A 26,535-nucleotide genomic window follows, 5' to 3' on the forward strand; every position below is an offset into this window, starting at 1 on the left:
AGGAACCCACAGCTGAAAAGCTGTAGACTTCAAAAGAGGTGTTGGGCTTTTATAGAGAATGTGGACTTTTAAAATGTTGAAAAATTTAAAAAAAAGATGGTTATATTGAGTTTTATATTGTGATATAGCAGGGGATCTTGGAATGAACGAGACAGAAGAAGCTATTGGTTTAATAGTGATGTGTTTGTGTTTCGGATTGACAAGAGATCAATTGTGCTGTTTTGTTTTGCTTTTTTTTTCAACTTGATGCAGGCTAGAGTCATTTGGGAAGAAGGACCCTCAACTGAGGAAATGCCTCTATCAGAGTGGCCTCTGGGCAAGTCTGTGGTGCATTTTCTCCATTAATGATTGATGTGAGAAGGCTCAGCCCACTCTGGGTGTGCTTTCCCTGGCCAGGTGGTCCTGGGTCACTTAAGAAAGCAGGCTGAGCAAGCCATAGTGAACAAGCCAGTAAGCAGCACTCCTCTTTCGGCCTCTGGGATCCTGCCTTGAGGTCTTGCTCTGATGTCCCTTCATAAGGGACTGTGAGCTGTAAGATGAAATAAACCCTTCCTCCCCAGATGCTTTTGGCTATGGTGTTTATCGCAGTGATAGGAAGCAGCCTAGAACAGCCCTGGTCTACTCATGAACTCCATTTCAGGTAGGTCATTGTAGTTCATCCCAGCACTCCCAATGCACACGGGAGCCCGAGTCCATGCTGTGTGAGAGATCTCTTACCTGCCTTCATCGATCTCACTTGGGTCTACATCTCTTCCGGGTAACTCACTCCCCTGTTCTGTGTTCCCAGGGACAAGCTCCACATCTGCCATGGATTTCTCTGCATGGTACTTGGGACCTGTTGGTTGTGCACAGAGACCACTCTTGTCATAGTTGAGGATTTCTCCATTGGCTCTGTGGCATGCATTCCCATGGCCAGCCCTTCCTGTGCTGAATCATAAACTAGAATCTAAGGTTGGGATTAATACACACTCATCAAGTGTCTGGGATAGGAAAGAAGGGACTCATAATACACAGTGAAGTACTTTGGAACACTCCAATGCTTTCATCTCCTACTGAGTGTATGGCATTCTTTGTGCAGCCAAACAGACAGGAGCTTTGTGCTGGAAATCCCCTGCTCTTATCTGTAGGAAGCCACCATCAGGATGACCAGGGAGTCACACATACCTTCTGTGCCAGGGTGGACTTTTCCTTTTATTTGTATTTATAGCGACAAACTCAGCAGCATGAACACTTGCTTGGTAGCCACTGAATGCCAAGCACCGTACCAGTGTCTCTTATTAATGCCACCTTCTCGGTCATCATTGCAACCTATAGAATTGATATTATCAGCTGCCTAAATCCAGGGAGGGTAAGATGAGCTCCTGCAGCCACTCAGCAAGCAGGTAATAGAACTAGGATTTTAGCCTGCTTACTTCCAAAGCTATTGGGTTTTTGTTTTGTTGTTTTTTTTTGTTGTTTGTTTGTTTTGTTTTTGTTGTTGTGTTTTGTTTTGTCTTTCACTCCACTTAAAATACCAATGCAATTTCTTTTGCCTCTAGCTCAGCATCTTCCCCTTGCAGCGGACACTGTGGATGCTTATTTTTGCCTTTACTCATAGTCAGTTCTGGACCTAGAACTAGAAACAGTTTTAGAATACAGAGCACTCACAAAGACGAGGGGCAAGTGTCTCTTCCTGAATGCATGGGTTCCTTGGAAGAGTGGAAGCCTCGTCAGAACCTCAGATTTGACAGGACATCTGTCTCCAGCAGCATAGTGGATATAAACAGAGCAGCTGCCAGCCTCTATGCTAGCTGGAGTTTGTATTTCCATCATAAACCTGTTTTTTTTTTTCTAATGTTTCCACTAAAACCACCCCTACTTGGCATCAAAAGCATTAATAATTCCTACCTAACCAACCAACTGTTCTTCCAGTGACTAAATCAGTCTATAAAAATCTGTTTAGCACCTACTGTCTGTGATGCAATCTGACCCCACACCGTTGACTGAAAAAGGAAGTAAGTCACAATTGCTGAATTGTTTGTGGGGCCACCTTACTCTGTGATGTGTCACAAAGGCGCGTGCCAACCATTTAAGCTGGGCACTCTTAATGGCATAAGATGGTTTGATTGTTATCATCTTCACCCTGCTTATTCCCCAAAAGGGATTAAGGCAACTAGATAACATCTTTGACTTGTTCATGATGAAGCTTAGAATAACAACAGTGTTAGCAAGAAATATAACTTAGTACTTAGATTGCGGGTGGGGGAGAGGTGCTCTCCAAGTGTGAAGGTGGTCACTGATATCCCCAAGAGCAAGGCTGGTCAGGATGGCTTCTTGGAAGTGGCAGGTTCTAGTAGATCAACGGTACTAGGAGCATTAGATTAAGGGGATGATTCTAAATAGTTTCTGAAGCATAACTCATGCTAAAACCCGTGTTTTTTTTGGGGGGGGGGTGAAAATGAAAGTACAACTCTGTTGCCTACATCAGTGAAATATTAGATTCCAGGGCTCCGAATGGAGCTCATGCTGTCTTTTTTTGGGAGTTCTCAATGGCAAGAACGAGGCACCTTTTTTAGTACCACTTGTTTGCAGGTGTCAGGCGTGCTAATTAAACAGAGCCACCAACAATTTTCCTGGGTGGCTCTGACTCCCAAACTGGCAGGAGACATAGTCTGTGTATTTCTGAGATCAGCTTCTTCCCTCCCCATTGATGCCTTTACTGTGGCGGAGGTAGGGGGAGGGGGAGGGGCGAGGGGAAGGGGTGGCGTTGGAGGGAGACAGCTCGGAACATAGTTATTGGTTGATGAATTATTTATAATGATCAAACCTCAACTTTACTTTTCAATGTTTAAGAAGAGGCCAGTGTTTATGACAGAGTATAAAAATAAAACCCAAATGATTGGTTGGATCTGGAAAAGGAAATTTAATTGCATTTTAGAAGATTCTTTTACTCACCGATGCCTGCTCAGTAAGGATAAAAATTCAGGAGACTTTTGAGAGAGGCTTGAGCCCCGATGGCTTCTGACATTTCTACGCTGTTTTTAAGAATAAAGAGGCAATGAGCTTGCCTGACCCCTGCTGTGTTCCTGAGTCCATTGGTGCCACTGTTTGTCAACTCCCCCTGGGTTTTTGGCAGGGCTGAAGGCTGGGATCATGTCATGACTGGTCATTCTGAAGCCTTGAATTAGACCAGAGGCGGGGCAGGGACCTCCTATCTAGAACAGCGACCGAGATTGTTCCTTGTTTTATTTATTTACTTTTTCCATTTGTTTATTAGTTTTTGACAATTTAATACACGTGCATAATATAATTTGGTCATTTTTATCCCTCATCCCTCCTGCTTCCTCCCCTTCTCGTCCCACTCCTGAACTTTCTAAGTCTCCTTCCTTTTCTCATGTTGTTTGTTTGTTTGTTTTGTTTTTAGTGACCCGCTGGGTTTAATTAGGGTTGTTTACATGAGCATGAGGAGGAGGTTATTTACTGGAGCATGGGTAACTAGGCAGTGGCTACAGCACGGAAGAAAATGACTCACCGCTCCCAGCAACCATTAATTGCTGAGAGAGCTTCTGGGAGGTGTGGGGCCTCGAGAGTGCTACCCTTATCCATATTTTGTGGGTCTTGTGCAGGTAACCACAGCTGTTGGGAGTTATGGGTGTAATGCTTATGTTATATCCAGAAGACAGAGTTCACACCACTCTTTTCCATCCTCTGTCTCTTGTTGTCTTTTTGCTCTCTTAATTGAATAAATAAAGCAGTGTTTCTCAACCTTCCTAATGCTGCCACCCTTTAATACATACAGGTCCTTATGTCGTGATGACCCGCAACCATAAAATTATTTTTATTGCTACTTCATAACTGTAAGTTTGATACTGCTATGAATCAAAATGTTAATATCTGCTATGTGACCCCTGTTGAAAGGGTCATTAGACACCCCCCCCCCCAAGGGATCTAGACCAAGAGGTTGAAAACCATTGCTTTACTGCCAGGTTCCATGGTCATCACTACAATTCAGGCTGTCTGGGTATGCCATAGTCCCTATGTGCTTTGGAGGAATAACAGGCAGAGGAAAAAAGGAACATAGTGTCCAGCTTTAGGCAGCAAATCTCATTTCTGTCAGCCATTTAACAATCGAGTCTGGGTCAAGGCTTTGTCTAAGGAGTTACTGTTTGCACTTTCAAAGCAGGGGCATCCTGTGGCTCAAACAGGTAACACACAAGTCCCTTCCTCTAGGGACAGCCTTTATTTTCTCCACAAATGGAAAGACTGAGAATGAGATGCCTAAGAGGCAATGGAGTTTTGCCATATATCTGTTTTAGCAGTGTCAAGCATCTAATGGTTTTAGCTGCTTGGGATCTTTTGGAATATGTGAAATTTCACTTTGTCTTCCTATTGATCTCTTGCAGAACTTCTGAAGCTGCACCACACACTTTCTGTACCCAGGAGGAAGAACTCCTGACTACATGGCCAGTGGAAAGATGAATGTCAACAACATGACACAGAGGCTTCTCTGCTGGAACCAGTGGTGACAAGGTAAGAGGAGAAATGAGTTATTTAGCCTCATAAAAGGTCATTGAGTGTCCATTGCATCCTACCACATGTCTTAAAATAGCCTCAAATTTGTGATACAAGCCACCATCTGGTCCAAGAGTTCCTTGCTGTAAGAAAACATGAGGAGAAAATTCTAAATGATAAAGCAGAAAGGCTGCTAGCTTTCAGGCCGAAATGGTGCATGAGCTTCCCCTTTCTCTTGGATGCTCAGTTGGTGGCTGTTTTACTGAAAATCCCACTCACATACAACTGCTCAGAAACACATCATTTTTATTTATTTTAGCCTCACCACTTATCGACTTCTAAGAGGTCTGAAGCAACTCACAGGTTAAAACACACGGTGAAAGGAGGTCTTCAAGAGTGAAGCAGAGTAGATGGCACCTAAAAGGAAGAGCTGGGGAGGAAACCTCAGGCCAAAGTATAAAAAGCAGCTCAATTAGGCTGTAGGGGGAAATGGAACAGGCGTGCCCCATCATCTGAGTATACAAAAGAAGGTACATTTTTATCATGTCATAAACTGCTCAGAGTGGAAACTACTTAGACATGATACTATTGTCACTGGAAGAATGGAGTATTCTTGAGATAAAAAAGGTTTCAGCCTTAGCACTCTGGAAAGGAAGTGTTTTGCTACCACAACCCTGTACATTTATGCTCTTCATGACTCTTAAAGCTTTGAACAATATTTACCAGAGGGTTTTCATTAAAAGACCTGATTCTTTATAGGTTGTCTTGGTGCAGATTCAGGGAAAGGGGCAGATGAGATGCATCCAGTAGATGGCTGTGCATCTTTCTGTGCAGCAACAGATGTCTTCTCACTGCCCTCCAAGCCCTCAGTCATGTCAATATGGTGTCAGACAATTTCATGGTTACCGTGAGAGTTTTGGATGATATAAAGGCCTAGCAGAAACAATTAAAATTTAAACATAAAAAATAGATGGACTTAGAACAACATGGAGTTAAAGTCTCAAAATTTGAGTATTTGTTTGGGTTCTGTTATTTGTACACCAATCTACAGGATAAGTTCAGCTCAACGGAACTTGAGATTTCAAAATGGTGGCAGATAGGATCCCATAATTATGATCAAGACTCTTTTATTGGGAATAAAGAATGACATGCGGTGGTACATGCATATGTGTGGTTCAGACGCAGTGGACCTGTGAGTTGAGGTGAAAGAATATAAAATAAGGAGGTGCCGATGATGAAAATGCCAGTAACAGCAGACATTCATTTAGCACTTACTATATGTCACACACTGCTCAAAACTCCTTTTCCTTTCTTCCCTTTTTAAATGTTAAATTGTTTTTCTTAATCCTTACATCAAATCAATGAATCCCAAGTATAAAATTTTCAGTGCAGACACACAGGGAGAAGGGAGATAGATAGCCTGCCATTAACAGGGAGTTTGAGCCATCCAACAGGTGGAGAATGTGATTGGTTCCTTGTAGACACAGTCTCAAACTAATGGAAATTGCACTGTACTTTCCCCCAGGTAAACTCCAGGTGCTCCTGGCTGATGGTTTCATCTCTGGTGCTGCTGAAGTCTGACCTGAAGTTTGGAAATTAATGTGACAATGAGCATAACAGGCTCAGTCATAGCAGGCATTACCCAAAATTCTTAAAAATAGCAAATATTCATCGTCTTCTACAGTACCAGGAGTCCCAGAGCATACCTGGGTGGTTTGGGGGCTTAGGAATTCTCACAAAGTTGTAGTTAGGTATCAGCTGGCGTTGTAAAATCAGTATTCCTGAAATCTAGGAAAAACACTGAACTATGCCCATTCATCTACTCACGGGCCTCAGAGAATCTATCTAAGACTCTAAGAATGTTGAGATTTCCAGCCCCTGAGATGATATACAGGAATTCCCAACTCTTTTCTGCAGACATTTATTTTGTGTATGAATATGTGTAGATGCATTATGTGTATGAGTGAGTGTGCACATCCATGACACATTTCTGGAAGCTAGAGGAAAGTCAGTTCTCTCCTCCTACCGTGTGGGTTCCAGGGATGAAAATCAGATCATCAGCTTTACATACTGAGCCATGTCACTGGCCCAGGGATTCTGAACTCTTAAGGCTGGGCTAAGACGAAGGATTCATTTCCAAGTTTTTCATTGAGACTATTGGATGTAGGACTTAGGCCCTTGTCAATGAGTATATCTTTACATGGCTCCTTCAAGGTGCGGAATCAAGTGTGCGTGTGTGTATTAAAGAGAAAGAAAGAAAGTCAGAGAGAGAGAGAGAGAGAGTCAGACTTCAGACAGAAAGCATCTTGGAGGCTGGCCATTTCAACAGTTATCACAGATTCCATTTTGTTCATTAAGTTGAAGAATAAGCATTACAGGATGTACTTCCCGGATCTCAAGAATTCAGGATTTTGAAGATCTTAAAAAACATTAGGGAATGGTAAACTTGAAAATGAAGATGGCTCAAGAAGGCAGGGGTTATCCTAGTAGAATTCTTTTTATTTAATTTTTATTTTTTTCTTCACAATTTATTCATTATATATCCTGATTGAAACCCCCTCCCTCAACTCTCCTGGTCCTGCTGTCCGTCCCTTTTCCCCTCATCCCCTTCCCCTAGTCCACTGTAGAATTCTTAATGTGTAATTACCAGGGTTGGAATACCTGTTGTTGAGATCACGGCGGCTCATGAGGAAGGTCACCTTTGGGTAGAGTGGAAAGGGGGGGGATGAAGGGGCATACAAACTTTTGCTAATTAAGTTAATCAAGGCAGCAAAATTGTAAGCACAATGGAAAGCTTTTCTTATTTGTCATGAGTAGAAAATAATAAAAAGGGACAGATAAGTGATTGCAGAAAGTTGTCTAATGGTAAGGATTTCTGCAGAGCAAACTCTTACTGAGTGCCACCGTGTACCAGGCAAGGTGCCAGATGCTGAGGATACAGAGATAATTAAAAAAAGGACACTGCCCTTGAGGATATCCCTGTCTAATGGGATAGCAAAGCGAAGTGAATGCCACTCAGCATGATCAATACCATAATAAGATGCAGTCCAGGTAAAACGGGAGGGCGGGGAGGGGGACGAAAGGCTCCATCAGTGCCCCCTAGGGGCAGGTGAGTCATGGAAGAACAACTTTGCCCAAGAATCTTGGATAGTAGGAATTTGCCAAGCAGTCAAAAGGAAGAAAGGTAGAGAAAACAAGAGCCACCCAACACGCAGGTGGATCGGAACACGTGAGCTGGGGAGGCTGTTGGGACATTATATGGGTACAGCAAATTAATCAAGATAATTTGAGAGCAACATGAAGGCCACTCTGTAAAGAGCCCTGGGAACCTGAACAGAACTCAGAATGGGCAGGGCAGAGTTGTACAAAGCATGACCTACTTAAGAATCAAGAGAGAATCTTGAAAATACAAAGTCTAACCTCTTTTCCACTTTGGCAGAGTCCTCACCATAATTCTCTTCCTACACTACACTCCCCAGACTCCTTTGCAGCTAGACTACATTTCCCAGTCCCCTTTGCAGCAGCTAGACTACATTTCCCACCACCCATTGCAGCTATGCTATTTCCATAACCTCCTTTACAGTTAGGTGTTCTAGCCAATGGCACACAAGTGGGAGTAACCTATGACATCTGACCTGACCCATTAAAATTTGACCTTTATGTTCTCCATTCTTTTTCTCCTCTTTAAAAAAAAATGCTGTAGACAAACACAAGCACCTTAGAAGTTCAGTTTGAAGACTGTCAGATCATCAAACTTGGAGAAACCTTTGGAGAATGATTGCCCACTGATCTAGTACGTTTATTTGGATACTTTATGAGAATGAAAAAGAAATTCTGTTACTGAGCTACCATGCACATTGGGATGAGTTTCAACACCTGCTCTTAACATAGCAATTGACTCAGCCTCCGAGAAGAGATTTGGAGAAATATATATATACATATATATATATATATATATATGTATATATATATGTAAAAAATATATAGCATATTATTATATTATATATAATACATATTTTACATATATACTCTGGGAGAGTTTGAGAATTAGTGCTGGAGGCAAAGCAGACCCAGGCATTTGCAGATTTATGGCAGACCAAGTAACACAATGCTGTTGGCCTTGTAAAAAGGGGTGGAGAGAGAAGAATTTTGCCTCCTTATCTTTGCCAAAGAGAACAATCTGCTGGCTGAAAAAGAAAAGAGAACTTTGGTAAGAGAAAATTGAAGTTTGAGATGAGTAAAGATATCCTAACAGCACCAAGCTGCTGTAATTGAGCTCAAGTCTCTGGGCCAGGACAAATTATACTCCAGGGAGTAGAGATAGCTCAGGGCTGAAGATGTAGAACTTCCCTGGTAATGCTTAAGCAATGTAGAGACTGAAAGAAACTGGGATGCTAGGGACGACAAAACAGCTCTGAGTTTTAAAGCTGGGGAAAGAGCTTGCAACTACAGAGGCAAGTTTCTTCATCCATCTTCATTAAATTCTCGGATCAGATTATTGAGGGTAATTCATGAGCACATAAAAAATGGAGCGGAACTCTCTAGAAGCCAAAAGCAAAACCCCAACAAAGTAGCTGTATTCCCAGTTCTATGGTAAGCTCATGTTACTAGTTAGTCTTTCTGTAACATGACACAAGCTAGAGCCATCCGGGAAGGGGGAACTTCAATTGAGGAAATGTCTCATCGGCTGGCCTGTGGGCAAATCTTGATGAGTGGTTGATGTAGGAGGTCCCGGAAAACCGTAGGCAGTGACACTCCTGAGGCATGTTTTCGTATATGTATATGTATATGTATATGTATATGTATATGTATATGTATATGTATATGTATATGTATATGTATATGTATATGTATATCAGTCTGAGCAAGCCATGGGTGACAAGCCAGTAAGCAGTAGTCTCCCTTCAGTTCCTGCTCCAGGTTCCTGTCCTACTTGAGTTCTTGCCTTGTCTCCTTCAATGATAGATTGTGGTTGGGAAGTGTAAACCAAATAAACCCTTTTCTCCCCAAGCTGCTTTTGGTCATGGTGTTTTATCACATTGTTAGAAAGCAAACAAAGACAGCTTGCTAGATTGCCAATTTAGGGAGCTGTTTTAGCTAGGTAGACACAAAACTTGCCAAAGCCGGATATTTGACAGGGCTTCTAGTGATGCATTCATGCACAAGATGAAGTACAGTGGTCTTCCACACTTGTAAGTAGAACAAAGTAATTATTGGGGGAGAAATTGTCTCTGTTGAACATAAATGAATTAATGTTTTTGTTCATTATTCCCTAAACACCGTCACACAGTGACTGTTCACATTTAATCTACATTGCATTAGGTATTATAAATGATCTAGAGATGATACACCACGCATAGAGGCTTGTGCATAGATGGTAAGCAGTGATGCCACTTTACATAAGGGATCTGAGCATCCTTGGGTTTGATATTTGCAGAGGCCCTAGAATACTTCCCAGGACAGCAGCAAACAACAACTGTAATCTTAACTGCATACCGGAATACCCAGTAGGTAGATTTAGAGTTGTTTTATGGCCATACCCAAATATGCTGACCAATGCCACTGTAAAAAATATATTTGCTATCCTTACTAGCATCACAGACATACATAACTTATTTCATACTGTACAGGTTTTTAGATGAAATGCAGAAAATACTTTTATTGACATGACAGGACCCGAAGAACAGACTAGAGTACTAAGCTAAATAAATCTAATGGTAGGAAATGCAACAAAGAAATGGTAGCTTGGACATCTGAGCCTGGGAGGGTCTCCTGCGAGATTAGGCTGAGAGCAATCAGCTACACTACAAGAGAGGACAAGAGGTTACAGCACATGACGTCATGGCATCAGTCAGCCGTGTTGTTTAGCTGCCCCAATCATAAAGCCGTTGTGGGTTTAATGGAGAGAATCCTGATGGAGAAGCTCTCTAGGTTCACTGGGAGTCATGCCCTACCTGGAATGTGGAATTTAGTTATGGATTTCCTTTGTAAGATGTTTAAGATGTCTAGATGATGCCTACCAGGGATTCACCTCATGGAGATTTGTCGATGGGTGTCAGAATCTTTTCATACCAAAAGTATCTATAAAGAACTGAGAAAAGTGGTTCTGATGTCCAAAAAATGCAGAAGTTAAGTGAAGCCTTTGGGAGGCCTGTATGTACTTATCTGAAGGGGTGTCAGAAGCAATGGGGCTTAGGAAAATGGCCTAGGGGTAATTGAGGTGCTTCTAAGAAATGAACTCTCTATAAACATCTATCAGCTGCCCACAAGGGATGGGCTGCCCACAGAGAAAGAGTAGATGGTCCCTTTTTGCGATGGCTTAGCAGAGAAGAATGACTGACATCCTTCTAGATATCAGTAGCTGCCATTACTGGCTGCCATTTCTAAGAACTTGACATGTTTCCGGCATTAGCTAAAGCAGTCTCAGATGCTCTGTCTGGGTTTCTGATATTGTGTAGCGAATTATCACCATTGGCTTGACACACTGCACACTCTAAATCTACCTACTGGGTATTATTCTATTATCTTATATGGGAACTCAGAGCTTAAAGCATACTCTAGGGAAGAATCCTTTCTCTTGCTCTTCAAGCTTCAAGGTTCTGCCTGCATTCAATGGTTATGGGCCTTTCTTCTATCTTCAAGGCCTGCAGCAACTCATATCAGAATTTCACCATCTCCGCTTCTGACCTTCCAGCCCTGCCTCAGAAGGACCCTTGGTATTTTATAGGTCCATCTGGGTAGTCACAATTTATCACTACATTTCAAGGCCTTGAACCATATCTGTATAGTTCCCCTTTCATGTAAAGCAAGATGTTCATAGCTTTGGAGATTAGGAATTAAAACCATAATTTAGAGAACTGTTTATCTTTCTTTCTACCCCAACTCTTTGTATCTTTATTTATTCAACTTAAGCTCTCACTGGTTTTGAGAGCTGAGCATCATTTCTACTCAAACAGAGAGGAACACTCAAGGGAAGGTGAGTAGACTCAGCAGTACCATGCTCAGGTGTGGCTGGGATTTGAATCTGATTCTAGCTCAGGCTCTGGACCACCGTGAGTTTTACCACTGTCTTATCCTGTGCTCAGCTAGAAATTCCAAGCATTAATAAACATGTTTCTTTAATACCATTAATTTACTTGTGACATTATTGTGATTTATTTTTTTAAACTGTAACATAAGCCAGACTTGTCTGGCTAATATTAAATTTAACTGATTTCCTCTTGCTATCTTCTTAGCATCTTCAGCTAGCAGCTTCTTCCCTTCCTGGATTTTGTCACCTTGGGCCTTCTCAGCTACAAGAGTTTGGAACAGTGTTATTTTCTGAGTTAGGATCTGACAGTCTTTGTAGACTCAAGGTTACACAGCTGCGTAAGTTTGTTTTTAACCCCAAGTAACAGAGTTGTCAGGGAGAGCATGGAAGGGTTCCAGAAATGCCTGTTAAAAGCCTCGCCGTTCTTCAGGGCGGTCAACAGTAGCCATGGCGCCACCCACGTGCTGGGAGTGGGAGATGCGAATGCACAACATTCAGTGGAAGCAACTGCTTTTCCTACACAGGTGCTCATGCTCTGCAGAGGTGGGCAGTGAGCGAGCGCTGCTCGGGCCCCCTGAGCCGGGCCAGTTATTGCAGCACCTGAACATCAGTGGCCTGGTTTACCCCAACGCAAAGGAAGAAAAGGTAAAGTGAGGGCCCCATCCTATAGATGAGACCCTGAGGCTCAACACAGGTTGTTTTCATAACCAGGTCACGGTAGAGAGTGAGGCAAGTTCAGGGACCGGGGTTCTAATCTGTCCCCGGGTCAGAGAGTGTGTCACATCTTTTCTCTGGTCTTGTTTGCAGCATGCTCTGCTTTGACACTGGCAACTTCATCATCTACCCACAGCCCAGATCAGGCCTATGTTGTACTAAAATGGGCGCTGGGACAGAGCAGAATGAATTGCATCTGGACTGTGCCCAGCTAAATGGAGAGAGGTCTTGGGCACATATCTGGGGTGGGTGGGGGGATGCAGGATATCAGGAAGTATCCGCCAGCATCAGGCAAGTGAGTGGAAGAGTTCACGGGGATCGGGAAGGAATGGCTTTGAGTTAGGAGCTGTGTCTGCTGTGGTGGGAAAGGGTGTTTGAAAGGCTTCCCACGCACTGGGTTACTACCTGACTGCCTGAGCAAGTGATTTCTAGATGACTCATACAGCACTGCCACGGAGAGTTTGTCACGTCCGCACCGTGGGCTCCGCCATTGCTGGAGGGCCTCAGATTCTAGGAAAGAAGGAAAATAACATTAGAAAAATACTTAAAAAATTAATGCCAGACACTGGGCTAGAAGGATAGAAACGGCACTTCCTGGGTACCTATTTTGTGACATGCACTGACTGGATACAAGGAAGAACACAACACAACTCCCTCAGATAGATCAACTTCATAAGCCTAAGTTACAACCACAGACAACACAGGAACTGAACAGGGGCCTTTCAGTGAATATAAAGGATGTAGCAAGAGTAATAAGGAACAAGTGAAGGAGAGCTGTATCCGGGAGCATGAAGCCTCTATTTTTATGACAGCACTGGGGTATTAAGGCTACAATAGGAACAAATACAGACAGGCATGCATACATGCACCCTCCTGCCACACACGTACTAGTGCAGCTTGAACCTAGGGCCTCACACATGCTAGGCAAATGTTCTGCCACTGAGCTACACCTTAACCCAGTGGTGCCACTTTTAGAACTCATCTAGCAAGGGGACTCCATTTCTTCAGATTCACACTCTCCTGATGTGTTCATTGATGTATATCCAGTTGGACTGCCCCACCCCCACAACATACACATGTATGAAATGTATTTAGATGGTAGCTATTTCTCATTGAACCATCCCTCTAACCCCTGGACCACCTTAAACCTTTTCTTTCTTCCTTCTTTCACCTCTTCCTCCTCCTCCTCCTTCTCCTCTTCCTCCTCCTCCTCCTCCCCTTCTCTTCTTCTTCTTCTTTTTCTTCTTCTTCTTCTTCTTCTTCTTCTTCTTCTTCTTCTTCTTCTTCTTCTTCTTCTTCTTCTTCTTCTTCTTCTTCTTCTTCTTCTGCCTTGCCTCTATCTCTCTTTCTGAAACCGACTGAGTCCAGTGAGTGCCTGTCTTATGTGCACAGGTCTAGGGCCAGTTACTGGAATATGGGAAACCTACCATGAGACAGACACACCCTCAGAAAATGACTCTTTCTTTTCAAGGTTAGTGAGCCACTCCCCTGAACTAGAGTGTTGACCAGCTTGATCTCAGGCAGATCTACTGTGACTTTATGAATGCAACAGTCCTGTCGTTCCTGCCAGACAGCATTAGGCCTGGTATTGGGCCTCAAGCTCTTTTCATCTATGATCCTTCTTCTACAATGTTCTCTGAGCCTTGAGCAAGGACTGAGTATGATATAGTCCATGTAGGGCTGAGCACCCAACAGTTGTTAATTCTCTGTGCTTTGACTAGTTGTGAGTTTCTGTGCTAACTGCCATCTGCCTTAAGAAGCTTCTCTGATGATGGGTGAAAGTTACATCCATGGGTATAAGAATAGGCATTTAGGAGGCAGTTTGGTACTATGTCCACTTAGCAAAATAGTAATAGCAATGCTTTCTCCCCTCCAGGACCCTTTACTCTTCCTCTGTGTAGGTCTAACCAGCTTTTTCCTGATCACCATCATTCCCTGGAAGGATCTCATTTTGACAGTCAGCGTGTCTGTGATAAGATGGAGAAACATAAGATAACTTCTAAAGATATACAATTGATTTTCTTTACAAAATACCTTCTTAAGTTATAATTTATATACCATAAAATCCATCCATTTTAAGTAGGAAGTGTAATGAATTTTAGTAAATTTATAGAAATGTGCAGCATCCCTCACATCCACTTTCAGAACATTTCAATTATCAGAGAGAATAATTTAAGGGCACAACACTGTGGATGTGGGCTCACTGGGTGTACTTGAGCACACATTACTGAAAATGGTGGTACCTAGGAAAATCTGTGAGTGTGTTTTGAGTAGTTACTCGATGGTAGGCTTTTTTGGGGGGGGGGGAATGAAATGAAGCAGAAGGGAGAAGAATCTGTGTGCTTAAAATCTTAAGAAATCATTATCTATTTTGTGGATCACTTCATTAATAAACAGATTATTACAAAAGTAATTATTTTAGAGATGGAAAGTGCCATTAGCCAGTGCTATGTTGTTGCCTATTGGGACATAGAAGAAGTCTTTTTAATTTACTCTTCAAAAATCACTTACACCCACAAAACCACTCCAGTCAATGAAGGAGATGTAGGTCTAGGAAAATCTTCGTTACCATGGTAAAAACAGCTTTACCTTTTTTCCCCTTTTAATTTAATTTATTTATTTCCTGTCAGATTTTCCTCTTCTCCAGAAGTCACCACATGGGTGCAGAGCTTGTTTGATGAGAAGCACCCCAATTTTGAGCCTTTGTGAAAGTGGCCACTGACAGCATGAACAATGCCAGGCCCTCAGGAGTCAGGAGAACATTGAATTGTGGGTACTCGGTGGGTTCTACTGTGCACAGTCCTTTTTGGAAACCCAACAGTCAGCTGGGCTTAGTGGTACAGTTGTAATCTTAGCTATTCAAAAGGTTGAGGCGGGAGGATCAGAAGTACAAGGCTTGTTTGGGCTACAGAACAGGTTCAAGGTCAGCCTGAACAACCTAGGGAGACCCTACTTCAAACTGAAAAGAAAAACAAGGGCTTGGAATGTATCTCAGTGGTAGAGCACTGGTATGGTATACATAAAGTTCTGGATTCAGACCCTAGTGGGAGAGAGGGAGGGAGGGATGGATGGATGGAGGGGAGGACAGACAGAGAGGGAGGGAGGGAGAGAGAAGGTTCAGAAGAACTTTCTTGCTGAGCGTGCTACTCCTCCCTGTGTCCCTCCTCAGCTTGTTCTGTTGTTGTTAGACCGTGGGCTCCTGAAATATGAAACCTCTCCCCAGGTGAAATAGAATTGGTTTTCCTATCAAAGTTGAGAAACAAAACTGAACAAAACACAAACGAAATGCATGGTTTTATGTTGGAAACCCTTCCAATGTCCTGGACTCTTGTCTGTGAGGACATGGAGGGGTGGACATTGTTCTACTGTCTACTTTAATGAGACAGAGACTGGTACCCCAAACTAAACGTGTGTCATGGACTTAATTATTTTTAAATAAAATATTGAACGTATCGTACAGTCAAAAGGGTTTATTTTACTACCTTAAAGAGACAGCTTAATGCATTTGTTAAAAGTTGTTTTTTAAAAAAAGATTTATTGATTTATTTATTTGTTTACTGTGTATACAGTATTCTGCCTGCATGTAACCTGCATGCTAGAAGAGGGCACCAGATGTCATTATAGATGGTTGTGAGCCACCATGTGGTTGCTGGGAATTGACCTCAGGACCTTTGGAAGAGCAGCCAGTGCTCTGAACCTCTGGGCCATCTCTCCAGCCCATGCCTAATGTGTTTTTGCACTGGGAACAAACTCACATCAAGGTAGGGAACAAATATAAGCCAAGACATCTCTGATGTCCTGCCAATTCATCACCTCCACAAGGTCACCAACATCTGTTTTCTATCAAAGCTGATCATTCTTTTTGCTGTATAAAACTAGAATCACACAGTAGGCATTTTGTATCTGACTGTTTTTATTTAATCTCAGTGTCTGGGGAACTCATGATACTAGCCCCAGAACAATTGTTCTTTGTGTAGTTTGAGACAGGATTTGTATAGTCCTGGCTGTCCTGGAACTCACCTGTTAGGACTTGAACTTGACATAATCCTTCTGCCTCTGCTTCCTGGGTGCTAGAATTTCAAGAGTGTTTCACCAGGCTGGTAGTAGCTTAGTTTTTACATTATCATGTGTGGTATCCCGTTGTAGAAGCATACCTTCCTTCTCTTTCTAGCCATTTGGGCAGTCTGCAGCCTTGTACCTGTTTGGTGGCCTCTTCAACATAGCATTACACAGTCAGTGAACCCACATGGACAATTGTATGAGTTATTTTCCTTGTTGTGACCAAATAGCTGACAAGGAGCTCCTGAAGGGAGGAGGCAGGGTTCATTTTGACTCACAGTTTAAGACGGGATATAGCCCACCATGGCGGGAAAGGCACAGCGGCAGATCACACGAAGTAGCTGGCCCTGTAGTGCCTGCAGGGGAACTAGAGCACATGGAAAGTGGGCCTGGACTGTAAAATCTCAAGAGCCGTCCCTAGTCACTCACTTCTTCCAAATAGTCTCCGTCTTCTAAAGGTTTTCCAGTCTTCCAAAGCAGTGTCCCCAGCTTGGGGCTAGTGTTCCAACTCGCGAGCCTAAGAGGCCGTTGAACTTTAAACCTCAACATATCAGAAATGTCCATTTTGCCTAAATTGCACGCTCTGTTATCGGCAGAAAGCTGTTCTTAATGCTATTAACTGTTTACTATCTATGTTTCTAGGGACAATGGTTCTTCCGTTATTTTTGTAAATAGTTTCCCTAATCTCTTTTCTAAGTGTTTCTAGGAATTTGTAACTTTTAATGGTTTTTAAAGAACCAAGTTTTGACTATGATGACTTTTTTTGTTTTATGTTGTTTTTCTAGTTCCTTTTCTGTTTATGTATTTATTACTTTATTTCCATTCAATTCTTTTTTGCCCTTAAATTTGCTGCTCTTTTCCAGCTCCTTGCTTTTCTGTTATTCTTCCCTCTTCCTCCCAGTATATGTTTGGGAGCCTAGTTCTGTGTTTGTTTGCTTGTTTGCTTTGAGATGGGGTCTCACATGGTGGCCCAGGCTTGTCTGGAGTTCCCTGTGTAGCCCAGGTTGGCAACAAATTCACCTTCTTCAGCTAAGTGTGGGATCCCACGCGTTGGCCTCCACACCTGGCTTAAGGGTGTCAGTTTTAACCTGTGGGTTCTTTTTGCTACTTGCCAAACACACATGCGTGGAGGTAAGAGGTAGATGTTGGGTGTCTTTTTATTAGTTTTGATACATTCTCTCACTGAACTTGGAACTTACTCACTAGCTAGTCGGGCTGGCCAATAAGCCCCTGGGCTCCTCCTGCCTCCACCCTTCCGGGCTGAGATTAGAGACTGGGTAATGTCTTCCCAGCCTTAGGTACTACAAACACTGAGTCATCTCTTCAAACCCCCAAATGCTGGTGTTTTTTTTTTTTTTTTTTTTTCATTATTATTCAATCTGGAATGTATTTCTGACTTCAATTGACGTTTCTGTTTTTTAATTAAAAAATTAATTAATTAACTAAATTTGAAACATAGATTACTTGGAAGTACTTAGTCATTTTCAAGCATTTGGGGGCCTTTAAAAGTATTTCCTATTGATTTCTAGTGTATTTTCTTTCTTGTCAGAGGACATACTTTGAGTTCAGGCCTTTGAAATTTGCTTTGAAATTTCCTTTGTGGGATGTTCCACACACACTTGAAAAGAATGCAGCCCTATTGTTGTTGAGCGTACCGTTACAAGTGTCATTGAGGTCAAGTTTGTTTATCGTGTCATTCAAGTCTTTATCTTTCTGGACTTATTGTCTGTAAGTTTTTCTATCAGTCACTGAAGGATGTGTTGGAAATCTTCACCTATGATAATTGATTTGCCTTTCCTTTGCTTTGCATGTCTTAGATACGCACAGGCTTCAGATGATCCAATCTCCCTGCTGAATTGGCTTTTAGTCACTGTGAGCGCTTCCTCTTTATCTACGGGAATACTTTTTGCCTTTTTTTTTTTTTTTTTTTTTTTTTTTTTTGCCTTTTTACTTCACAGTCTTGTTTTGTCTGATAGCGGCAGAGCTAAGCCAGCTTTCTCTGGGTTAGTGTCTTCATGGCATATAGTTTTATATCTTTCCGCTTAACGTTTTTTTAGACCCCGTGTTTGAAATAATATGTAGCTGGGGTTCTTTGTTTGTTTGTTTGTTTTGTAGTCTGACAATCTATGTATGTTGGATGCTGAGTGTAGTCAAATCAAATAAATTCCAGATGTTTTTGGAGTTCACTCTATCTCCTTATTTTATATTTTTAAGCTTTGATGACCACAGGCAAACCTTGGTTGCTTTCGTCCTCCTTTCCCATTTCCACCTCTGCCTTCTACCCCCTTTTTCCACTAATTTTTCTTTCTTTCTTTCTTTCCTTCCTTCCTTCCTTCTTTCTTTCTTTCTTTCTTTCTTTCTTTCTTTCTTTCTTTCTTTCTTTCTTTCTTTCTTTCTTTCTTTCTCTTTCTTCCTTCCTTCCTCCCTCCCTCCTGTCCTTCATTTTTTTTTTTTAAATGTAGAAGTGTTTCTTAGCATCCAGGTTGGACAAGTAGACTATAGGCCTTGCTGTTAGTCTGCCGTCCTCTGCTGGAGATTCACCATATGTCTCAACAGAATTCATCCTTCAATTAATAATTGCATGCTTCTTAAACAATACATGGGCCTTGCAAACTTTAATCCCGTTTCCTAACTCTCCTGTTATGCTATTTTGGTCATGTGCGTTACTTCTTTACGTATTTAAGATACTCCAAGACATTGCTGTTTTAAATAGTCTATACTCAATTACCCTCATTCTCAAGTTTACTATTTTGGCTCTCACTGCTGCTCTCTGCTTCACTATTCAAATTGGGATAATTTTTTTTTTCCTGAATAACTTTTTTAGGATTTCTTTTTAAAAAATAAAATAAAATAAAAGTACCGTTTAAAAATTATTCTTTAGTTCCTAGATGCATTTCATGCATTTTGATAGTCTATCCACCCTCATTATCCTCTCCTATAGCTGCTCTTGTTTCTGCCAAATGTTTTCTTCCTCCAAAGCCTGCTTTCTATTTTCTTGCCTTCTTCCCCGAGTGTGTAAAATGTTGATAACACATTTCTCTGCCTTTATTTCCTTGAAAACAATTAAAAAAAAAGTAACCTTGGTGGTGGTGGAGTAGGTTGCCTAGAACTGGCTTTGTAGACCAAGCCAGCCTGAACTGCCAGAGATCTGCCTGCCACTGCTGGTGAGGACTGGGGTCAAAGGGGTGCGTCACTGTGCCCAGCTGTGCTCTATTGAGGGTATTTTCACTGGCTATAAAAGTCTTCCTTCCCCCTGCCCTGTTGCCTGTGTTGACTAGGACCACTGCTACTCCCAGGACCCCTCCCCCACGCACGTAGACGTTCCTTTGTCTTTATTCTTGGGGGTGGCACACGCTACGCCGTGAGTCTCTGGAAAGCCCTCTTTGTATGTGTTTGGGTTTTCTTAGAGCTCCTTGAACTTGTAGATTGATGCCATTCTTGGCCTTTCTTTAAGTACTGTGACTGCACCATTACCTCTATCCTGCTGGAGTCTTATCTATCTATCGATCACTTCTCTCTCTCTCTCCCTCCCTGCCCCTCCCGTTCTCTCCCTCTTCTCCTCTTTCCCCCTTCATCCCTCACCTTCTTTGTCCCCCATTCCCTTTCTCCCTCTCTCCATTTCTGTACGTGCAGATTTCCTCTTTTATCTTCTCCTTCCATCTAGCTGTTTTTCTACTGATCTAATTTCCGGTTTAGAAGCCCGACTTCTGCTGTTAAACACATTTACTGAATCCTTAGCTAGTTATTTTTTTTTCCTCAGCTTCAGAACTCATATTTCTCTTCTCCATCTTTTCATTTTGTTTGCATGAAAATATTTATCAATATTAACAAATTAAACTGTTTACCAATCATAGACATGCAAAGCATTTGACAGTACAACTATATGTCTCTTTCTAGTGTTTTTTTTTTTTTTAAACACACTTTGGCTTTATGTCTCCTGGCATGCTGGGTAATGCCTTACCGAAAATTAAGCATTGTGAATGAAAAAAGTGTTGAGCCTCTGGATGCTGCCTTCCTTCACAGAGGGCTTTTTTTCTCCTCTTTCCTTTTTCCTAGCAGGAGGTAAAGAATCGATAGACCACCTTGATCATCAAGAATGGAGATTTTGAGACTGGACTTTGGGCTGTGTGGGCCTGGGCTGCTCTTCCTTTGGCTTGTCTCTTCCTTTGGCACACAACCCTTCTGCTGTCTCCACTATGAGTCTCGGTCACTCACCAGTGTCTGTCCTGGTGTGTTCTCAGCTTTCGTCCCATCAATGTGAGAGTACTTCTAATCCTGCCTTCCCAACCTTCCAGAAGCTTCTTGCTGATGGCTTTCCTGGCTTCCTTCTTTCATATGCCATGTTCAGGAGTCAGAAGATTCTTTGAGAGGAAATCGAAGGCAGTTGCATGGTCTCTTTCTCCAGAGTCAGGGTCCTCTTAGTGGCTTTGAGCTCTAGGTTTGGTCTGCTCAGGTTGGCGTGGCTGCTGAGGTTCTAGCCCAACATTTTCCCTCAGTCTCATGACACCCATTTGGAACTGAAGGGGAAGCTGTGAAGGAAATGGAAGGCTCTCTCATTGTGCTTTCCTTCTCTTTAGTATCTTGGTCCCTAAAGTCCTGCTTGCTTTTATGGCTCTCTGATGACTCCTAACAGCTGTTTTCTGCAATATATTTAGCTTTTATAGTTGTTCTCTGCAGGACAGTTAACCTGACACAGCTCCTCTGTCATAGACAGAAAGCAAAGTCTCCAGAGATTTATTTTTTAAAGTGGTTTTCAGGACATGTCCTGAGGCCATTACCCATTCAGCTGTATCTCCTGAATCTATGGGAGGCATCCCCAGTAGGGGGCTGGCAAGGTCTTCTGGTATTTTCGGTGCCATCAAAACATCTTGGTAAGCACTGCTGAATGGGGTTTGCAAGTACTTTTATTTTATTTTATTTTTTATCGAGATTGATGTGCCAGGTATGATTGCTCCTCACCAAATCACTCAGTTTCCTCTAACACCTTTTCTACAACTCTCTGTGGAGTCTGCAATCTTTTTCTTTATAGTACCATCAAGCATTTAGTTTGAAACATGTGCACACACACAAACACACAAAGTACACACATAGTCTCCTTCCTCCTCTTGGAATGTTGACTCAGTGTTCTGCTTCTTCTTGATCACAGTCAAGCTCTTTGTGGTCCCTGACTGTCGGTATCTTTGCTGGAAATAGAGGTGATGGAGTTGAAGTGGAATAATGAGGCATACTCCTGGGGTCCCTCCGGCTCTGTTGATTAATCTATATTTTATTATTTGTGTAGAAGAAGCTTGGTGAAACAACAGGACACTTTAATGATTCTTAGGGCCACAGAACTTATTCCCTTAAATTGGCCAGCCTTGTGACATTGGAGTCTGTTAGCAGTGGAGAAAGGGGATACATGACATGGCAGAGGGTCTCACAGGAACTCCTGTGACAATGTCGACAAACACCTCCTGCAGCATCTGGTCCCCAACCTTCATCATTCAACCAGTTCGGATGGGAACTTTATATCTAGAAGTGTCTACTTCCAAGTTGGTTCAAAGACTCTTCCCCTTGATGTCTCTTATATATTGTGTTATAAGAAGCTCCCCCTCACCCCCAAATACTGACCAGAGTTCAAGTCTTGGATTCAGAGTCATCCTTGGTGCTGCTTTGGAGATGTTCATTCTTTCCCCCTTCTCAGTTCCACATTGCAGGAAGTTGGAAGATCAGTGCTGACTGTTAGTGGTTCTTGGCTGGATTTAGCTAAGGAGTGATGGAAAGAGATGGGGGCCAAGAAGCAATGGGAAGTCAGTGTATCTTCCTCCTTCCCCATTCCCTTGAACTCAGTCCTCAGCAAAAGCTGCAATGTCCATGCCCCTGTCTCTTGCAACATGGACTAGTAACATTCTAAGCATTACTGGGTGATCTGAATCCCGGCTCAAGCAACCCCATGGCTTTTCTTGGTCCTCCAGCCTGAAGATGCCAATAGACTGGGACTCTGCTCATCGACAGGCCGTCTGGGGCCTCTGTTCTTCCCCCAACTTCTTCATCTTGAGTAATAGCCATCAGCACTGTTCAGCATGATCTGTTTGAGCACTCAGAGGACTGATGCTTTCTTGTTTAGATTCTGATTGGCTTAGTAGCTAAACAGTGTTTTTACTACATCTTTTACTTTCATCCATATGTAATATAAGCATCCCGAAACACATTTTCCTCCATTTTCTTTATCACCTCCTGAGATAAACAGTATTATTCCTTCATCCAACAAATGTTTATTGAGACAAGGATGACTACTCTAGCTGAGCACTGTGCTAAGGATATAGCTGTGGACAAGCTATATCCCTAGTAGAGCTCACAGCTTTGTGGGCAAGACAGGCTCAGATTCTTAGACTAAGGTGTGTTGAAACAGATGGAGTTAGGGGACTCACAGAGTTAGCTAAGTCAGTCGGTGCAAGGAATGCTGTACATACATAATACTATGTATAGGGACCTCAGTTTTCTCTTTCATAGAGGGGCACTCAGTTAATCCAGCTCACATGACTCCTGATATGCCCAGACTCAGTGAAGATGATGTTACCTGCTTCATAGACTCATGTATAATGAAAGGAGTTGCTAGTAGATAAAGGGACAAATGCCCAGGAAACAAACTAATATCGAAAGTTTATTTTTAAAAGCAGCTCCCAGGGGTGGATCCCTGCAATGAGACAGGTGGGCACTAAGTGAAACTGGAAACAAAGCAAGAAGGGCTGGAGCCCAAATCTTGAATATAGAAGGTTGCGAGGAGGCCACAGAGTGACCAAATTAAAGCTGTATCACTGGAGGGCTTTCTGGGCAGCCAGTTAATGGCCGCCCTGGCCTGTGTAGAGTGGAAGTGGGAGGATTCTTTCTACTCTGCTTGGTCAAACTGTCACTTCCTCCAAGAAAGACCATTTGCTCCTATTCTGGGCTGGGCTAGATCTTCTTGTTCCTTTTTAAATTTCATTTTTATTTTATTTTGGTCACTCCAATCACTGCCTCTTCCCTGCTCCCTCTTCCTCTTCCTCCTTGTCAACCTCTATTCAGCACCCATCACATTGTGGACCTTAGATGACGGCTTCTTGTGTGACTCTAGGTAGCAACTGAAGTCAAGGGCTTAGTTAATTCTTCCATATCTTGAGACCAAAATATCCAAAGAGTCTCAGAGGTATGTGTGTGCACAATATTAGCAGCTTTGACGATTTCTAATCATCAAAGGCTCAAAATATGCCAAATGTGATTTAGCATTGTGTTGTAAGTTCTGAAAAAATCTCGGAAGGGGCCCAAATCTCCCTCCTGCTCTTTGTGTCCCTTCCTGAGGCTGCGGGTGAGTTTCATGAGCCAGCCCTGCATGCTCTGGACCCACCATCCTCTTGCCTTCCCTAATAGACTGCACTCCAGGTCCTCAGTGGCTTTCTCGCCTCTTTGGATTCGGATTTCAATGAATCATTTATTTACATTTTATTCATAATTTTAATCATTCTGCAAACAATATTCTAATAGCATTAAACAATTGCAGAATCTAATAAAAGCCAGCTTTAACCTCATTGGAATCTCATTAAGAGGAGAGCTGCTCTTTTTTTTTTTTTTTTTCTGAATTGTTGAGATTATTTTGCTGGCTTTTGTTTTGTTTGCATTACCCAGGAGATGAGGGGCATAGATGAGATCCTAGGATATAGGTTCACACCGGAACAGTTCTTTTGCTCACCTTTCTTAAGTTTACGGGTAAAGACACTGAAGTCCAAAGAATGGAGGGGACTTATCTGAGATCGCATGTTAATTTCTGGCAGTTAAGAACCAGAGCTGTTACCCATGTTCCTTAGCCCTGTATCACCCTTGTGATATCTGTGTTGTGTGTATGTACCTGAAGGCCTGGCATGCATACTCGTGGGTTGAGAGGTACTATCCTCAGTAAACTGCAGAGATAAGGTTCATCCTCATGGTGATGGGGTAGCCACAGGCAGTGTTTGCTGAGGTTATCATGCTACTTGCCCAGGCTTTCCCATATTATCCCAGGAGTGTTCTATTTAGTTCCAACTGTCTGGATCAAAGGCCTCCTGTGGTCTTGTCCCTAAGACAGGTGGCTCTTCATCTGCTATCAAAAAGGATCCACATTGGAATAGCTCACTGAAGACTTCACAGGTCAAAGGAATAGAGAGTGAAAGAAGCAGAGGGCCCAGGCAGAAAAACGTTTTATGGTCTCATCAACACATGCATGCTGGCATCTCTGTGTCTTGGAAAAAAACCCACTGCTAATATTAATAATTATGCTGGCTTTTGTACGGTACTTTGCAGTGTTTGCTGCTTGTACTGTGCTTTTGAATCTGTTATCTCTCCTCATCGTGTGCTGTGGGAGATGGAAGGACTGGCTTCTTCTGGTACTGAGCTATCTCTCTTTGTTTCTATAGGAGTCAAGCCCTGCACGGTGGGTGGTGCAGTATCAGAAGCAGGTACTTAAGTCACTCTGCATGAGGATATGCAGTGGAGGACAATGCCTCCCCTCCAGCTGTCCTTCGCTTGGAACCCACAGCATGTTTCTCCAACTGTCATTTGGGTTGTCTATGCTGATTTCCCAGCCTGGGTCTTCATTACTCATTGTGCTGAATGCTTGGCTGGACTTCGCACCACGTTCTGCTGAAGACTGGGTCCTGTCCTGTGCCCATGCCGGATGCTCGAGTTCTCTTTCAACAAAGCTGAACTTGCACTGCAACAAAGCTGCTGTCACCAAAGGGACTTTGCCAGTTGGCACAATCCTGAATCTCCTGTGGTGGTGTGTACCCTTCTATAATAGAAACTCTAGACTATTGTAGGTAGTGGAAGGGCTGAAATTCAAGTGAAATACTGATGCATGCAAGAAAATGAAGCTTTAGGACATTTTCCAGAACTGGTTTGATCTTTCTTTCTTGGGACAGTAGGAAAAATGCCCGTGATACACAAGATGCCCACAATGCCTACCATAGTCACCACCCAGACCAACTAACCAGATTTCTTCTCATTCAGAACTCCCCAGAGAAAGGGTAAGTCAGTGACAATTCACACCCCACTTTGGTCTGTGCCTGCCTCCTCAAGCAGCCTCCTGCTTTTCCCCACCTCCTCTGCTTGCCTTTCCTGAAAAGATGTCGGGGCTGAAGACATGTCCACATCCCTCTTTTTCAAGGTCATTTACTCCACTTACTGTGCTGTCCATACTTGTCCGGGCATCTGCGTCCACCTCTTTTGTTGTATTGTTTTGGCCACAGCTGATGGAAAACTTGTGGCCTATTTTCTTGACCGAAGATGAGCCTGGGGAATGATCTCAAGTCCCTTGGTGTCAGATAACTTCTCTGTTCCTACCTAGTACTGAACATAGGAGACGATGAAGAGGCGGTGTTTTTGGCCGCTTAGAAAACTCCCCTAGCCACTTCTCTACCATGGTGGCCACCTGTTTTTCTGAGGACCATCTGATTTTCCTAGGCTGTGACCGGAAGTTCAGGAGCTCCCCTGCTGTTTGCTGGGATTTACTGGTGAAGCTGTCAGGCTGACTGTCAAGTTCACACTACCCTAGAGGTTCCACATGCCAGAAGGACCCGGGAATTCTTTGCTTTTCTTCTTCTCCTGGTTCTGCTATCATGGCAAGGGCACTCACTTTCGTTTTTCAGTTCACTGGGGGTGCATTTATGCCACATTCTGCTTGTGTGTCTGTGACCTTCCATGCCTCCCTCTACTTTCATTAGGCAACAAACTTTTCAATCTAGACTAGCAGAAGGGATACAGAGTAGAGAGAAAAAAAAAAAAAGAAAAAAGAAAACCAGAAACTGGTTTAGTGAAATTTAATTTCCAAAATGTAATTCCCTTTTGTTCCCTATGTCATTTCCCAAATTCCATGGTATTTTGTGGTATCAGTGACAGCATGGATGGAGGGTCCCTTGGCCATGGTCATTTGGTCACCTTTGAGGGTGTTTCATAGAACCCCAGTCCTGGCTGGCTGAGACATCCCCCTTTTCACATGTTCACAGAAGGCCTTCCAGACAAATGTTATGGATAAACCAAGGCCACAGACTGCCCTTCCAGCCCCAGTTTCTTTGTGGGCCTAGCCCACTTAATGTAGAAATTACATTACGTCTGTCTAAAGTTGTGCTTGTGAGTATGCTGGATAGAATTTTGACATATGTAGAAGGTTTTACATTTACTGTCTTAAGTTTTGATGTCTCTTTGCATACACCCAAACAAGAACATTGTAAAAGTGTGTGTGTGTATGTGTGTGT

At 42.7% G+C, this 26,535-nt stretch overlaps 1 long non-coding RNA gene across 2 annotated transcripts in view; it reads left to right on the forward strand.

Annotated features, from left to right (window-relative positions):
* LOC110553182 (uncharacterized) overlaps nucleotides 1-26,535 on the forward strand; it is a 58,493-nt gene that overhangs the window by 5,087 nt on the left and 26,871 nt on the right. For both annotated transcript variants that reach the window (XR_009585105.1, XR_009585104.1), the window contains exons 2-3: nucleotides 4,383-4,509; nucleotides 24,700-25,308. This is a non-coding gene — a long non-coding RNA (uncharacterized LOC110553182). The remainder of the gene's footprint in view (nucleotides 1-4,382; nucleotides 4,510-24,699; nucleotides 25,309-26,535) is intronic.

The sequence above is a fragment of the Meriones unguiculatus genome, chromosome 1 (genome assembly GCF_030254825.1).
Source record: "Meriones unguiculatus strain TT.TT164.6M chromosome 1, Bangor_MerUng_6.1, whole genome shotgun sequence".
NCBI lineage: Eukaryota > Metazoa > Chordata > Mammalia > Rodentia > Muridae > Meriones > Meriones unguiculatus.